The sequence below is a fragment of the Equus asinus genome, chromosome 2, assembly GCF_041296235.1.
Source record: "Equus asinus isolate D_3611 breed Donkey chromosome 2, EquAss-T2T_v2, whole genome shotgun sequence".
NCBI classification, from domain to species: domain Eukaryota; kingdom Metazoa; phylum Chordata; class Mammalia; order Perissodactyla; family Equidae; genus Equus; species Equus asinus.
The window spans coordinates 192,816,108-192,828,059 of NC_091791.1; the positions used below are offsets into that span (position 1 = coordinate 192,816,108).

Sequence of the window (11,952 nt, forward strand, 5' to 3'; positions counted from 1 at the left end):
GCCCTGGAAACAAGGTATTGTTTTCTCAAGAAGCTTTCCAGGGTTTCTCTGTGCATACACAAGCAAATATGAATAAATCTATTTATTTATTTGTTCATTCAGCAAATTATCAAGTGTTCCAGGCAAAAAGCAGATGAAAATTCCTGTCCCCAAAAGATTTCATTCTCGCTGATAGAGACGGACAATAAGCAATAGACAAGACAAACATGGAAACAATCTTTTCCTTTAGGTGCGTGGGGTCAGGGAAGAAGGAAAGGCTGAGGAAGGAGCATCAGCCTGGGGAGGTGGCTCTGTCCTCGCCGTGGTGGTCCGAGGAGGCCCCATCGAGAGGTGGTATTTAAGCAATGACCCGGGTTGGAAACTACCGTGGGGGGAAAGTCCAGTTCCATTTGTAAGGAGAAAAGTGGTCTTCGCCTGTGTCTCACCGTGCACAGCGGTGTTCTTGGTTACACGGGGGCTGGGACACACTGCCGCACACGCGTGGGTACACACAGCCCCGGCCGGCCCGCTCAGGGAAGCTGGCTCTCCTCCTGGGTCTCACCAACGTCAGTGAGGGACTCGCACGCTTTGTGGTGCTAACATCTAACTTCTTCCTCTGAGAAGAAACCAGAAGCAGCTGTGTATCTCAGCTGTGGTGACCATGTCCGTGAGCCGAGTGAGGCAAGAAGCAGGAGCAGCTCTGTTCCTTCGCTTCAGGGAGCGCAAACTCCGTGTGTGTGTTTGTGTGTGTGTGTGTGTGTGTGTGTGTGTGTAGGTAACACAAGTCCTCCTATTATTGAGCACTTACTGTCCACCAGGCACGCTGCCATCTCAGTGACCCTTATGGCGCCTTATGTTGTTATGGGATGGGTATTTTTTATAGATTACATTTATCAATTTTATAGATAAAAATTTTAGACTCAGGTCGTGGAAACTGGCCAAGGTCCCACAGACCTAAGGGCCTAATCCCAAAGCCCGAGGTTCTGCGGTGGAATAGACTTGCTGTGGTCCCTGCTTTGCAAGGCAAATACGAGGCAAGGGTGTCACATTCTTTGAGAGCAGAGCAGCGTGGTAGCGGCTTCGAGTGGGACAGGTGAAAGTGGGTGCTCTCCCCCGGCAGGCGGTTCCGTGGTTACTGACGGAATGCCTGAAGCTTGGCGTCCAGCTTCTATTATGAAACACGGTATCAAACCCTCCTCTGTGAGGCCATCAAATGTCCTCCCGGCTGTCAGATCTCTACGCCTACCCAAAGATTGCTAGGGCGGTTTCAAAATTAATTACAGGGTTCCCACATGGAACTCGCAGAGTCATTGCTTTGTCACTATGATAAAAAAGGACAGTTGCCATTTAAAAGTTAACAGTTTTAACAACACATACTCCACATAGCTTCCAGAACACTATTTGTCATGTTATTAAATTCCTTGGCTTGTTGCTCACAGAGTTCACAGGAGGAGGAACAAGGGTCTGGTCAAGCAGATCTATTTTAGGAAAAAAATAGGTCCTGCTTACAATAATGTTTCCATTAAAATCATACCTCTGAGGTTCCGATCTCTTTCTAAATTCGAAATACACATTAAAGGCAAGAAACACAGCATCTTTATGGGATAAAACCCTTCCCAGGCCAATGGCGGGTGCCTTATTTGAGGTGCTGGAGCTGGACTGTAAATTCGATAATTAAAGCATCAATATTTAGTCCTTCAAAAATGTGGTCATTTTTCTGTTCTTTCTCTTTCTTACAAAGCAAGATCTAAAATAAACTTAAAGTTTGTAACCCTAGTTAAAAATTGACCCCAAAACTTCTTTCTGTCATTGAAGATGTATTTTACTTACTGAAATGTCAACCTTGGAAGTATTCTATTCTGTAGAAGTGGAAGGTCTGAGAAGCTGCCAGTTACGATCCTATTATGTATGGCTGATTAGTCATCAAATGCGTATGTGATTCCAAAAGCATAACTTTAAGAGATCTATTTATTTATTATTTCTCAATATGCCACATACTCACTTTTTATTTTAAGATACTTCAACCACAAATGATGTTGATATAGGAATGATATGGGGGGCGGGGAAGAGATAGAAAATGAGTTTCTGACATTCTGGTGTGTTTTTAAAATTATTTGGAAGCATTATTGAGATATATTCCCTACGCGGTTGCCAGCTTTTAGTCTGCATTAAACTCCAATTTGATGTCCAAAGACATCGCTTTCCAGGAGGAAGACACTAAGTATAGATCTGTGTGACCCCTTCTGGGAATTCTTGTAAGCTGCCAGACAGTTCCATCCTGTAGAGCAAAAAACAGAACCACCAAAATCACCTCTGGGCTTGCAAAGGCGAGAACGTCCTTGTCTGTTTCATCGTCGTCGTCATCATCATTACGATCTCTGGTACCAAGTTTAGCACTGCATTCGACTGGCTTTGCGTGTATCTGTGGTCGCCCATGCACGGAAGATGCCAGATAACTGCCTCTTGAGGGAGTGGATGAGGTGTCTGTGTTCATGGCTGAAATGTGGAGAGTTGTCCCACAAATGCTGATTCAACACTCGTGCTAGAGAGAATTTCTCAGAGCTTATGTTCCCTCAAGTTGTGCCCTGTGTGAGTCATTCTAAAGTTCTCCCTGTGGTTCCCAAATGCCTAGGATGCAAAGCCTCTGCGATGTGTGAGCGTGCAAGAAGAGCTTGTAGGATTTTCTTTCCCAGTCATCTTGCTTTTTGGAAGATGACACAACTGAGGTCTAATGCGTAGATGGGCATTTTCTAAATTATAAGATAAAGGGAGCTTGTGGATGACTGCGGAGGCCAAGACACAAACAAAGTGGACAAGATGAGATCTGAGAGTTAGACAAGACAATAATTCTTCTGCGATTAGGAAAGAGCCGTGAACTGTGATACTAACAAAGGATAAAGCAACCAAAAACATACACCCAGCCCTCTGCAAAGAAGTGCCAGAAAGGCAAAGCTCATTTTATTTCCGAACCAAAACTTTCATTTCGTATGCTCTTCTACTCACCTTATCTCCCATTTTCGGATTTTATTTCACACACACATGACCACAAGCAAAAGTATAACATAAGAAAATGTGATTCATAAAACAAAATTAGAGCACGGAGTACCTTATAAATATAAAATGAAAATGGGAAAATGTCCTCTTTGTGGAGATTCCATATGGTGACATTGGGGAGCTCAGTCCCACGTCACATACCAGGGAGCTCGCCACTGTGAGTTCGGCAGAAACTGGGTCTTGATTCTCAGGCTTGAAGACTGACACTTGGTTTTGTTGGGACACCAGAGAGATGTGGATACACCTCTTCATGGCTGGTTTACCAGAGCCTGATACGCAGAATCAAAATGCCATACTTCCTGTACCATGAAACAAAACTGTCACATAGGCAGGAGTCCTCACATCACACGCCCAGCCCAGTTCCTCCCTGTAGAACCTACAAGGAAAGTCAGGCTGGAACCAGAAGATCTGTCAGGAGCACGGACCCAGAACACAGGTAGTGAGACTGGCCGGTTAGTGGATGGTACTCCCTGGGGGTGGCCAGCGGAGACGACTCAGGGGCCAGACAGGTGAGAGAGCTGAGTGACGGTGCCTGCTGGGGGCTGTGGACAGCTCTTAGTACCAGCTGATTGTTGTCACATGGGAATGTGAGCTTTTTCAAGAAAAGTATAAATGGAGAATCTTATGCAAAATATTTTCATTTAAAAAAACTTTTCCATTTAGCTTGAATATTAAAAAGAAAGCCTGCAGGAGGCAGACAGATCCACCTGTGAGCTAGGTCAGGTGTGCAGCACTCCCATTTGCGACCTCTGCCTTGAGTTCCCATCTGGCTAAGGAGGGGCGGTCTTGCTATGAGACTCAGGTAACTCAGAGCATTGGGTAAGGCTCCCTGTCCCCTGAGCCGTGCTAGGCATGCACAGCCAACACCTATCCTAGTGACGCCCGTTTTCCCGTACTTCTGTGACCCACTTTGGATGAACGCGTTCTTCAGGCGCAGTCGTAGATTCCTTCTTCCAGACCCCCGTCTGCTGCCCTGACAGCTTCTCGCTCTCTAAGCAGATGTGCGTTCCCAGCTCTGATCACCATATACTGATTGCATGGTTTAACACTCAAGTCAATCTTTATTTCCCTTATTTTCAAGTTCCAGGGGGGACAAACCACTGCATCTCCATGAACTGACAACACTTTCTTATAAAACGTACTTCCTACCATCAAAATCATTATTTTTAGTTCTGTCCACTTGACCTGGGATAAATTATTTTTCCTACCTTTTCATAAAAACAATAATCTCCCAGGGGGCTTGTTTAAAATAGAACCCATCAAACGGGCCATCTGTCTGATACTGTATTACGGTTTTGAAAAGTCATATTTGAGAACTGTTTAGGATGAAATAAACTGCAGAAATGATTATTTGAATTTTTTATGTAATCACAGCTGGCTCATTAGATACGTTATTTTTAAAATCAGCAGCAAAGTCATAGAAACATTTTCTTCTCATTTCGCTGCACCCGTTGGCATGTGGTGCCGATGCCAGCATGACAAACGGAGGCAGTGAAGCCTTAGAAAACCACCGTGTGATTCTGTTCTCTGGGTGCTGGCTGGAGCTCGAGCAGCTGCTTTACAAGTGTGGGAGGCATTTCGGAGACAGATTCTGGGTCTGGACCTGAAGCTCTGCAGAGTATGGAATGGAAGGCTCTGTCCTATAGGGTGCACCGATCTGGGCGTCGCCCCCTGGACTGGACACTCACTGCAATTTAGCCTGTGCTCCACGGTCTCCAGCCCTTCAGCAAGAAGGTCAAACGTGTTTTATTTTCCCTGTCTGACCTGAAAAAAGCATTGGGATAGTGGGTGTTCAGGGACATTTTATCTGACAAATGACACCTGGCCCTAAAGTTTTTATGTGCTCAAACACTTGTCCCATTGAGGGAGAATTTTCAGAGCAGTTAACTGAACAGGGTGGAAGCTGCTTGTGCAAACTATACACAGAATTTACGGGGCCATCTTTCTTTTGCTTATGACCTACTCATCCAAACAAGGTCAATAAAAGAAATTTTTTATTATGGAAATTTTCAAATATGCACAAAAGTAGAGGGAATAATATAACGAACCCCCATGTACCCTGCAACAGTCTCACCAATTATCAACATTGGCCAATTTGTTTCATTTATACCCCTGTGTGTCTTTCTAAAACACACAGTAGCATGATCCCATCTAAAATTAAACAATAATTCCTAAATATCATCAAAGATCTAGTCAATGTTCTAATTTTCCTGATTATCTCATAAATATCTCATAATTGGTTTGTTCAAGTCAGGATCCAAACAAGATCTACATATTATATCTGGTTGTTGTGTCTCCGAAGTATCTTTCTCTCTTTTAAAACATTTTTTATTGGAATTAAAATAAAGATATAGAAAACGACACAAAACAAATGTATGACGATGAATTTTTATAAAAGCGAACACCTTTGTAATCACAACACAGGTCAAAAACTGAAACGCTGCCTCCACTTCAGAAGCCTGTTCTGTGGAGCTCGTCCCCGTTGTTTTTACAGTACTTGCTGCTTTGCAAATAGTTTCATCACCCAATTGTGATAAAATGTCCCTGGACATTATAATTTAGTCTTGACCATTTAAAAAAAAGGAAAAACAGATGTTGTTAAGTGCTAACCTAATCATCCCTTTCTCCTTTCTTTCATCTGGCTCCTCTGACTGGCAGTCTCCCACAGTCCGGATTTTGCTGACGGCACACTCACGGTGTCTGTAATCCAGCACGTTCCTCTGTCCCCTGTGTTTCCTGCAAACTGGCCGCTGGATCCAGGACTGGATCAGTCTCCTTTTCGATCCCTGGGCAAGGCTCCCAGAGGCACATCGGTTGTCTCCTTTGGGGTGACGTTAGCGGCCATGGCTGATTACTGCCTTTATCTAGTAGTTCACAAAACGGAGATGTTCTAATTTTAATAATTTCTATTTCATTTGTTAGTTTAAATACTATTACAGAGGTTACTCCCCATTATCTATTATTTGGTTACACAGTGGTAATAGTTCATATAGGAAGGCAGGATAGATCCTTGATTCTTTGTTTTTATTTAAACCATGTTTTCAAGATAATGAATTGATTACCTATCACATTCTGAAGGTGATCAATTATTTATACATATATATCATTATGAACTCATAGATTTAAACATAGTACTTGATTTGTTTCAATCCATCAAAACCACTATTATGGTGATTAAAGCTGCACCTGCTCCATCTTTGGCCAGTGAACGCTTCTTTCAGTTGGCTCCTGAACTTTTTTGAGGTGACCCTAGTAATCTTTGATAACTTCCTTGGTATTTGGTAGACATTTGGGTTGTTTCCACCTTTTGGCTACTGTGAATAAAGTGGCTATGAACTTGAGTGTACAAATACCTGTTTCTGGGTTCTTTCTTGATTAACTGTGGCTCCTGTTCGTTCATTCGTTCCTTCATTCATCACATACGTATTCCATGCCCACTACATGCAGGCACAGTTCTAGGCACTGCGATACCTCAGTGAACAGATCAGACAAAGCCCCTGTCCTCAGCTTAAATTTCCATGAGGGAGGACATTCCATAAACAATATACAATAAATGAACTGTGCATTATGTGAGATTATGATAGGTGTTGGGAGGAAATCAAGGCTGAGTTAAGAGTGACAGGAGGGGTTGCAATTTTAAAGGGATGCTCAGGCAGGCCTCGCTGAGAGCAACACTGAGCAGAAACTCAGCAGAGCTCAGGGAGGAAAGCCCAGAAAGTGAGTCGTATTCAGCCATCGGGGAGAAATAGCAAATAAGAGCATCAGTGTGAGTAATTTCTTAACCAAAATATGAAATGTGTAAAGAATTGAGCTTTTTGGCTTACGTTAGTGATGATTTTCTCACTGGTGGACATCAGTTAGTTCCACTGTACAGAGGACGCAGCTCAGGCAGAGGCATTGCTCTGTGTTCACCGACTCTCATCTTCCTCCTGGCTCCCAGGAGGCCTGCTTTTCCCAGCCCCCCGTGTCTCGGTGGGACCGTGTGACTAGTTCTGGGGAAAACAATGCAGATAGAGGTCACTTAGGGCACCCCGTCTCCAAACCCCTGGTGGTCCTCCACACTCCCTCCCTCTCTCTCTGTGTCTCTGCGCTTTGGCTGGGGGGAGGCACAGGATCCAGCAGAGGACTCAAGGCTCGGGGGCCAGAGGAGCCACAAGTTGGAAGAAGCCTGGGCCTCCGAGTTTCTGCTGACTTGCTGGGATTATCATGTGAGCAAGAATTAGGCCTTTTGTGTGGGTGTAAGCCATTGAGACCTGGGTTATCTGTTACAGCAATTAGCCTATCATAACACACAGGTGAAGCCAGCTGGATGCTATTTCCTTCCAAGTTACGTGTAAAGCAACATCTCCACACGGAGCCCTGGGGGTACAGCTCCCTGCACAGGTGTCATTTCTGCTTCTCTTGCACAACTTTCTTCTGCTCCCCGTGAGTTTGCTGGGGGCCTTCTCTCCAGTGAATGAGTCTGGATTCCTGGGCTGTGGATCCTATGAGCACCCTACCCCTCAGCACAGGACTTCCCATGCACGGTACCACAAAAGGCGCACCTGCCACAATGGCAGGGCCTTCTGGGTATTAACTATCCCCAAATAATGTCAAATACAGGTACTTACAGCTTCCCGACTCCATTAGTACCTCAGAATTAAAGAGTTGCCTGGTCTCTTCCAGCCACTCCATCCACATCCCATGTGGTGGAACGGCTAATGGCCTTTATTCCTACTTCACTCTACAGTGTCTGAGCTGGCCATCAATTTTCTTGGCATCTGGGAGAACAGAGCACTGTTCTCCAGGGGTCTCAGCTTTAAGTCACTGGCATTCCTCAGTTTTGCCTAGAGAAATAATTTTAATGAATTTCACTTTTCTTCTTGAGTTGATGGTTTGGGCATGTGAGTGACCATCCAAGGCTCTGAGATACCTGTCAGTCTTGCTGCTTTCCTCTCACTCCTCACCTCTGTGGCAGAGAGATGGAGAGCCTGGCCATGCTCCTGGCCCAGCTGATTTCAGTACAACCCTGTGAACGACTCCACACATCTGGGCGGCATCATACCTTGAGTGTACACGTGGAGTTCCTGCTTCCTCATCTTTGTGCTTTCACAGAAGCTGTGGAAGGATGCTCAATCAGCACGTGGGTTTAGGGAAACCCAAGCTAAGACAGTTGGAAACGGAAGTGACCCCAGAAAGAGCAGACCCTGAGGACAGGCTCTGAAACTAGTGAGATGCTGAGGAAGACCCTGCTGCCAGCGGTGTCTGTGTGGGAAAGAACCTCTGTAAGCTGTATGTCAACTGCTAAGCATCGCACTATTGGACGACTGGCAGGGCTTAGGTGCAAGGCGGAAGCACTGACTTCCACGGTAGCTTAGTACTTACAAGGCCGACATTTATCATCAGCTCTAGAAACCTTGAAGAAAGAACCATAGATGCTCTAACCATCAATGCAGGGCATGCTGCGAAACCCAGAAAGTGTGTGTGGCAGCATTAAAGAGATGCTTATCTTCGACTGACGAGCAGAGACGCGCTATTAGGGAGACTGAATGCTGGTCGTCCTTTGGTAAGCTCAGCACCGTTACAGGGAAGCGGTGGGGTGCGGAGACATGGGATGGCATATTTTGTGGCTGTACCTGAGACTTTTGAAGCCCTAGATTCTTCTGGGTGGGAAGAAACATTCCCTTCCATCTTGCTGGAGAAGAACAGCCCCCGTTTGCTGACGGATGGCACAAAGACTTCACCTGAGGCAGAGGTAAGATGAAGCTCATCCTTTAAAGATCTACCCCCACGTCCCATCATTGCATCAGACTAATAATTAGGGTCAGCTCTCGGCACAGCCTGAGCAGTCCCTGCTGCAGAGCAGGCAGCTTCTTACCGGAAGAACTGCAGGATCTTACTAATACGCGTGCGTGGGAGTGGATCTTGAGGGCGTTGGAGAGCGGGGCGTGGAGTGTACAGTGGTACAGGGAAGCATTTATTGACCTGGGAGCACCCTCCCATGGTGCAGGACTTAACTTCCTGACCAGGACATTAACAAGTCGCTCGCTGCATTCTTTGATGTTTGCACGTGACAATAACTTACAATAAATGAGGCAGAAATGCCACAACTGCCTGGGCGAAGGACGGAGAGAAGAGTCTGAAGGATGTACGAGAATTGGCTTGTTATGAGACACCAGAGAGCCTAACCAATGACGGTGGTTCCCCAGGAAGGGCCAGAGACAGTTCCTTCACTGAAACAAGAAGGCACACACTAGTGAGGGCATGGGCAGCACTGAGAAGTCAGTGGTGGTGTCCTCCATGGGCCTAGAACCACAGCCCTCAGCCCCCCCAGCCCTGGGGAGGGGACCCTGGGGCTGTTCAGCAGGCGGTCCCTGGAAATGGCCAATGTCTTACCTCCAGCATGTGCCAGGACATCTCTCTGCTTTTTGCCTCAGGACTTTTTACGAAGTCTGCTCGGCCTGCATGGATGTGATCTGAAAGTGAGGGAGGTTGATGCCTTAGGGGACGAGCTTCAGTGAATGAGGAATGGAAGGTGGCGAACGAACCCCAGCCTCCCCGTCCATCAGTGAGACCATCGTGAGCCACACTCTCCACTGCTCCTCTGAGGGTCTGTGCTGGCACGAGTCCCTGATGTCCACAGCAGTACAATGTCACCCTCATATTAGCCACAGGTGCAGGGTGCTCAGAAAGCCCAAATCGCCTTTCTTTCTCCTGTTCTGTCTCCCTCCCTCGGACGCCTCACTCCTGCTCCCTGGGACCCCTGCGATTCAACCAGCACGCCCCAGTCTTCATCTCACGCTTTGTGTCAGAGCTTCAAGTTCCTGAATACACATCTGCATAGCATGGGGCGCTGGGCAGCAGTTAGCCTATAAAATATCCTTGTTCTGAAAACACAAGCTAGTTGAGCACTGATTCTTGGTGATATTAGCATTCTCAAAACTGTAACTGTCACTCTCTCTACCCCACACGCATGTGGGGAGAGGCAGTATCTCTCTTTTTTTGTGTGTGTGAGGAAGACTGGCCCTGAGCTAACATCTGTAGCCAATCTTCCTCAGAATGGCTTGATGAGTGTTGTATATGTCCATGCCTGGGACTCGATCCCACGAACCCCAGGCCTCTGAAGCAGAGAGCATGAACTTAACCACCATGCCACTGGGCCGGCCCTGGCAGTATCTTTCCTACAAAGTATTTCCCCAAACCCCTCAGGGGAGTCCTTGATGGCAAAGCCAGGTAAAGCCCACAACACGTGTGAACAAAGGGCCAGACCTCCGTATTTCATAAAGAGAAGTTGTCAAGAGAAGCGGCCCCAGTGAGGTCCAGGGCAGCTGGAAGTAATTCCTTTTCTCACGGAAGTATTTCAGTGCATCAGTGTACTTAGCCCCAGTCCTCCGCGCTGACTCCCTTACCTGTCTGCACGCCGTCCGCTGAGAACTGCCTTCCCTACGTTCTTATCATCCCTGTTTATTCCGTAGTTGACTTATGTTCAATCTGGCTCTGTTTCCACCTTTATCAGGAAAAAAATCTTTCCTGATTTGGATCCCAGATCTTGAAACGTTCTCCCTCTGGAGAACCCCAAGGTTTGCCACTTCATTTGAACAGCTCCTGGGATCCCATTTCCTCCACACATCTTCTCTCTGAGGAGCACAGTACTGCAGGGCCCCAGCCCCCCAGACTCAGAATCCCTCAGGGTCCTCCTTTCCAGACCTCCTGAGAGGCCTCAGCCAGGCAGCACCGAGATTCAGATGGCTGTACACCGCTCCTTTGTCCTCGGCACTGTGATGCTTCCGTCAGACGTTCCTCGACATCAAAAACCACGTCCTTGTAATTCAGCTCCTAGCACAGGGCCAGGTGCAGAGAAACAATACAGCCTTTGTAATGCAGATTGAGCCAGATGGAAACGCAGCGAACACAGAAGGAAAATTTAAATGTAAGACCTTAACACCCAACAAGTGAACGGCACTTCGCCTTGGGTTCATATTAGAAGCTCCGTGAGCAGGTTCACACGGCTATAAGATACTTCTTAATACTCAGAAGTCAAAGTAATTGACAAACACACAGACAGCAGTAAGTATGTGACTGGAGAGTGGAGAGTCACAGAACCAACCACATTCCTACATAATATTGAGTGTTCTCTATGGTATAAAGGCAGCAACATCCTAGACCGTTACTAGTGGTATTCCCTTGTGTCTACACAGCACTGAAGTGTACAACAAAAGTTATGGCCCTGGGCAGGAGATAGGCCCATTAAGTGAATGTTTAAGGAATATTGAACACGGATGGAGTGATAGGGATTACCTAATTCCGCTCCGGGATTTTACACGTGTGGACTCTGAGGCAGAGACCTGCGGAGGACACCCAGCGAGTTGGCGGAGCAGTGAATCTTCTGACTGCTGGGCCACGTGCTTCCAGTGTGCCATGTGGATGTGGGGTTCTTCCCATGCTGTGGGCTCACCAGGAAGTCAGGAAGGACTCCTAGGGGTCCATGTAAAGGAAGGAATCTCAAAATGCAGACTAAACTTTTATGAACAAAGACGCTCATTATAGGCTATTTACAATAGCAAGAAAATTAGAAATTACCTGAATTTCCACAATAAGGGAATAGATAAGTAAATAACCAGATAATCATAGAACAGAATATTGTGTAGCCATTAAAGTATTCTATAAAGAAATCTAATACCATGGGGAAAAGCAGGATCCTAAATTTGTAATATTGTTTTATCTCGACTGTGTAGATATACATGGATGTGTGGAAAAAATACAGACAAACGCACACTCAAATGGTAACTACGTTATCAAGTACCTTTGGGTGCTGGAACTAGGTGGTGATTTTTATTTAAAAATAAAGTGTCCTGTACTTTCATAATGACTTTCTAACAGGAAAAGCTTGTAAGCAGAAACAAGTAAGATGATCTAAAATGTGTTAAAGAAAGGCTACAC

General features: G+C 46.1%; 1 long non-coding RNA gene across 1 annotated transcript; it reads right to left on the minus strand.

Annotated features, from left to right (window-relative positions):
- Nucleotides 1–9,111: 9,111 nt before the first annotated feature.
- On the minus strand, nt 9,112–11,443 carry LOC123283141 (uncharacterized). Its single transcript, XR_006523692.2, has 3 exons — nt 11,311–11,443; nt 9,409–9,488; nt 9,112–9,245 (listed from the first exon to the last, which is right to left on the minus strand). It is a non-coding gene; the product is annotated as an uncharacterized lncRNA (long non-coding RNA).
- Between the last annotated feature and the right edge of the window lie 509 nt (nt 11,444–11,952).